Below are 5,835 nucleotides of genomic sequence, written 5' to 3' on the forward strand. Positions count from 1 at the left end.
AGCAACGCGACCGAACTATAACAGTTACAGGGCTCGGTCCCTTCGAAGAAGAGACGTCGCTTGAAATCAAATTTCGATTCGTTAATGATCCTTCCGCAGGTTCACCTACGGAAACCTTGTTACGACTTTTACTTCCTCTAAATGATCAAGTTCGATCGTCTTTTCGAACACCGGCGAGTGCGTTGCCGCACGTACCAGGCTCAATCGGAGGACCTCACTAAACCATTCAATCGGTAGTAGCGACGGGCGGTGTGTACAAAGGGCAGGGACGTAATCAACGCAAGCTAATGACTCGCGCTTACTGGGAATTCCTCGTTCAAGGGAAACAATTGCAAGTCCCTATCCCTAGCACGACCGGGGTTCAACGGATTACCCGGACCTTTCGGCCTAGGGAACACACGATGATCCGGTCAGTGTAGCGCGCGTGCGGCCCCGAACATCTAAGGGCATCACAGACCTGTTATTGCTCAATCTCGTGTGGCTAAACGCCACTAGTCCCTCTAAGAAGTTGTCTCCGACCCAATGGGTCGAGCAGCTATTTAGCAAGTAAGAGTCTCGTTCGTTATCGGAATTAACCAGACAAATCGCTCCACCAACTAAGAACGGCCATGCACCACCACCCACAGAATCAAGAAAGAGCTCTCAATCTGTCAATCCTCGCTGTGTCCGGGCCGGGTGAGATTTCCCGTGTTGAGTCAAATTAAGCCGCAGGCTCCACTCCTGGTGGTGCCCTTCCGTCAATTCCTTTAAGTTTCAGCTTTGCAACCATACTTCCCCCGGAACCCAAAGACTTTGGTTTCCCGGAAGCTGCCGGACAGTTCTTAAGTTCGACACTGCCCGATCGCTAGTCGGCATCGTTTAAGGTCAGAACTAGGACGGTATCTGATCGTCTTCGAACCTCTGACTTTCGCTCTTGATTAAAGAAAACATTCTTGGCAAATGCTTTCGCAGTCGTTCGTCTTGCGCCGATCCAAGAATTTCACCTCTAACGGCACAGTACGGATGCCCCCGTCCGTTCCTATTAATCATTACCTCGTGCTCCGAAAACCAACAAAATAGAACCGAGGTCCTATTCCATTATTCCATGCAACATTATACAAGCGTAAAGCCTGCTTTGAACACTCTAATTTTTTCAAGGTAAACTTGCCGGACCACCGCAACACTCAGTTAAGAGCACCGCGAAGGCACCGACCAACAAGAACAACGAGGCCAGTGCTAGCCTTTCGACCGACCAACCTCGCCGTCCCTATATCCAACTACGAGCTTTTCAACCGCAACAACTTAAATATACACTTTTGGAGCTGGAATTACCGCGGCTGCTGGCACCAGACTTGCCCTCCAATGGATACTCGTTAAAAAGTTTAAAGTGTACTCATTCCAATTGCAGGACCTCGTACGAGGTCTGCATTGTTATTTTTCGTCACTACCTCCCCGAGCCGGGAATGGGTAATTTGCGCGCCTGCTGCCTTCCTTGGATGTGGTAGCCGTTTCTCAGGCTCCCTCTCCGGAATCGAACCCTGATTCTCCGTCACCCGTTACAACCTCGGTAGGCCGATACCGTACCGACGATAGTTGATAGGGCAGTTGCTTTAATGAGATGTCGCCAGCACTAGGCCGTGCGATCCGCAAGCTTATCCAGAGTCACCATTGTAACGACCCGAAAGCCGGTTAGTTTTGGTCTGATAAATGCGCGCCTCACGTCAGTTCGGCGCTTTACGCATGTATTAGCTCTAGAATTGCCACAGTTATCCATGTAAAAGCGTACAATCAAATGAACCATAACTGATTTAATGAGCCATTCGCAGTTTCACTGTACGTGAGCTCGTACTTACACTTGCATGGCTTAATCTTTGAGACAAGCATATGACTACTGGCAGGATCAACCAGATAACTATCCGAGGGCGTTTAAACCCGTTGCTCGACTGAGCGTTTTTACTGTATAAATACAGACCTTTTCTATCACTCGGCTTAAAAGCCTTGCGAACGTTACTGAAAGTCGGCGCCGGCCTTTTGCTGTTTAAAGCGCCAGCCCGCGTCGACTGCAGCATGCAGCTATACAACTGACTGTTCTTTCTCCCGACCAACCGTTTGCCTTCTGCCGGTTAACTCGTCAGCAGCAACACGCCATCTGTCTGCTGCAGTTACCCGCCTCGAGCCGTGCCTGCGTCGGCTACTCGTCTCGACGACTTCGCAAAGCTATAAGCCTACCGCCGCTGGACGCTTGTAGTTTTTCATACGCTGCTCCGATGCGTTTACATAGCACGTTCGCCGCCGCTGCAATAGCCGCGCCTCGGGTGCTAAACAGTAATGCTTTAAGCCCGCTTTCTCGCCAAGTCGACCGAACGCACAAACACGTCTCTCTCACTAGTGTAAAGTAATGCATACGCGTATGATGCTCAAATGTTGTTGTTGAACTTTTTTGCCGATTTTTCCCGATTTTTTTTAAATTTCTTTGTTTCTTTTCAATTTTTTTAATATTTTAAGCTTATTTATGCTACGTTTAAATGTTTTAATACTTTTTTTATACTTTATTTAATATGTTTAAAAGAAATAAATAAAAAATAATATATATAAACTACTTTTTATAATGTTTTAAATATGTTTGTTTATTATAAATAAGCTTTATTTGTATTATTTTTTATTTAAACTTACTTTTTAAATCTTTATATTTGTTTTATCGTTTTAAGCACATTGCGATAAATATAATAAACAAACAATTGAATAAAAATAATAATAAAAAAAAAAATAAAAATAAAAACATAAGCTTATTTTATATGTTTCATTTTATTTTTATTTAATAACCTTTTCAAACCTTAATACTCGTTTTATTTTTTTAAGCAGATCGCGATAAATATAATAAACAAACAATTAAATAAAAATAAATAAAAATAAAATAAAAAAATCAAACATAAGCTTATTTTATATGTTACATTTTATTTTATTTAAAACTTACAATTTAAACCTTTGTATTTGTTCTATTCTTTTAAGCACATCGCGATAAATATAATAAGCAAACAATTAAATAAAAATAATAATAATAAAAAAATCATAAACTTATTTTATATGTTTCATTTTATTTTTATTTAAACTTACTTTTTAAACCTTTATAGTTGTTTTATTTTTTAAGCACATGGCGATAAATATAATAAGCAAACAATTAAATAAAAATAATAACAAATAAATAAAACAATACAGCTAAACTATAAAAAGAAAACTAAATAACTGATAAATACTTGTAAAACATTATTTGAAAAATGTATTTTGAAACACAACACGATTGATTTATAAATAATAATATATTTTTAATTTGTGTAGTTTATTGAAAGTAGTCTCCTTATTTGCTTCTGGTTTTACTTGAGTTACACAACGTTAAATAAACATACTTAACTAAAAATACTGTCATTTTAATAAAACTAAGTACAAATACATTGAATTAACATAGAACTTTAAAAAGCCTTCGCTAGTATCTGTTGGTAACAGTAAATAACCTATTATGACTCACAATACAAGAGTGCGAAATTTATTTTTCATTTGATTTTTCAGGTATTTATTTATTTGTGGAAATAAACTTTTTTATTACATTAGAAACTAATAGAATTTTTCCTATAACTATACCTATTATTATATTTAGTATGCTTAAAAGTAATAAAATGAAACGTCGCGATTATATAATAAACAAACAATCAAACAAACAAAGAAAAAAAAAAAAAAACTATTTTTTAAACTTATAATTTTATAATTTCAACTATATGTCTTATTTTATTTTCATTTAAACTTACTTTAAACCTCTGTATTTGTTATATATATTTCAACACAATACGATTAAACTATAAGACAAACAACAAAATAAAATAATCACATTAATAAATACACTAAGCAAATAGCTAGAATAAATATAAATAGTTCAATATATACAATATATTTCTTCCATTTTTAAGTTACTTGTTAAACATATTTATTTAAACATGTTTCTTTAGAATATAAAACTAGCAGTTCTACAAATAAAGAAATTAAAAAGCCAATACACATAACACTAACTTTTCATAAATTAGATATGCAAATATGAACAAAATAATAACTAAATTGTTAAGCTTTTGTAAACTGTGAACTTATAAACTTATAATAACAATTGCATATTCACTATTCACAATAGCTTTTTATTTAGTACACAACTGGTCTGTAAATTGTGTAGTTTATTGAAAGTATAATCCCGTTTTGCTTCTGGTTTAAATAAAGTTATACAACACATACTAAAGTAAATTAAATAAAGTAATTCACTACTATCTATTATATAAAACCAATTTACAAAATACATTAAAATAAATAAAAATGAACTTTGAACTTATAATAATAACTGCATATTCACTATTCAGAATTGCTTTAAATTTAGTACACAACTGGTCTGTAAATTGTGTAGTTTATTGAAAGTATAATCCCGTTTTGCTTCTTGTTTAAATAAAGTTATATAACACATACTAAAGTAAATTAAATAAAGTAATTCACTACTATCTATTAAATAAAACCAATTTACAAAATACATTAAATTAAGTTAAAGTGAACTTTGAACTTATAATAATAACTGCATATTCACTATTCAGAATTGCTTTAAGTTTAGTACACAACTGGTCTGTAAATTGTGTTGGTTCTATTCAAGTACTCTCCTTGTTTGTTTTGTTTTAGTTGTATCACATTCAATACACATAATAAAGTAAACCAAATAAACTCTATTAATTTAAACTAAGTACAAATACATTAAGTTAATACAAAACTTTAAAAAGCTTTTGCTAGTATCTGTTGGTAACAGTAAATAACTTATTATGACTCACAATACAAAAGTGCAAAATTTATTTTCGTTTGATTTTTCAAGTGATTTGTTTGTGGACAAAAAAACTTTTAAGTTTTAGTATAAAAGACTAATTGTATTAATTTTAACTCAGAAAATTGTACTCTACAAGATGGTGCCATTATTTTTTCGATATCTCAAACTGGTCAAACCACTTTTTTAGCGCTCTAATTGGTTTAAACAGCAAATAACGTTATCTGATTGGCTTACGTTTTTATTTGCTAATAACTAGAATTTACTTTTCTTTTAAGCGTTAAAGAAATGTAAATAAACGAGTAATATGTATAAATAGGTCAGAAAGAAAAATAGTACAAAAAGATGAATTCAAAAAGCAAAAGCCTACGGCACGTGGTATTCCCAAGCGGTCACCCATCTAAGTACTAACCACGCCCGACACTGCTTAACTTCCCAGATCGGACGAGATGGGGTGTGCTCAGTGTGGTATGGTCGTAGGCGTTTGAAAGCGTTTACAAGCCTTTATAAACCCTTCGGTTTGTTTAAAAAACCTATTTGCACTTGATTTACAATCAATTTGATATTTTAAAATTATTCCTTATAAAATTTTAACCTGAATTAACCTTTTTTTTTGTTTTTTTTTATCAACAGTTACTCCCAAACTGTACTAAAACTGTATTGTAACTGTACAAAAGTGTTTGTTTAAATAATTGTTATCTATAAATTACCTAAGACCAGGACAAGTAGAAGTAAAGTTTATTGAATTATTGAATTAAATAAATAAAATCGTAAAATAAAATAATACAATATGTTTACAATTTGTCATTGATCTATCCATTTATGTTATTGCATTACAAATACAAACATTGCATACATTCAAGAGTATTATTCATCAATCTTTTCAATATAATAAGTTTTAAATTTATATTTATTTTTAAATAATTCCTGACATTTTAGATTACCTGAGATTTTTTTTTAATTAAATTAATTTTAGTAATTATATACTTGACGTTCTATTTTGTTTAATTTGATAACTC

The 5,835-nt window shown here is 33.6% G+C and overlaps 2 non-coding genes across 2 annotated transcripts; both read right to left on the reverse strand.

The window, feature by feature from the left end:
* Positions 1-82: 82 nt before the first annotated feature.
* Positions 83-1,890, reverse strand: LOC145848441 (small subunit ribosomal RNA). The gene has a single exon (XR_014371960.1). It is a non-coding gene; the product is annotated as a small subunit ribosomal RNA (ribosomal RNA).
* A 3,289-nt stretch (positions 1,891-5,179) lies between these two features.
* LOC145848446 (5S ribosomal RNA) lies at positions 5,180-5,298 on the reverse strand. The gene has a single exon (XR_014371965.1). It is a non-coding gene; the product is annotated as a 5S ribosomal RNA (ribosomal RNA).
* Positions 5,299-5,835: the final 537 nt, after the last annotated feature.

This window comes from Thalia democratica, unplaced genomic scaffold, assembly GCF_965202585.1.
Source record: "Thalia democratica unplaced genomic scaffold, ktThaDemo2.hap1.1 HAP1_SCAFFOLD_1422, whole genome shotgun sequence".
Classification (NCBI taxonomy): Eukaryota; Metazoa; Chordata; class Thaliacea; order Salpida; family Salpidae; genus Thalia; species Thalia democratica.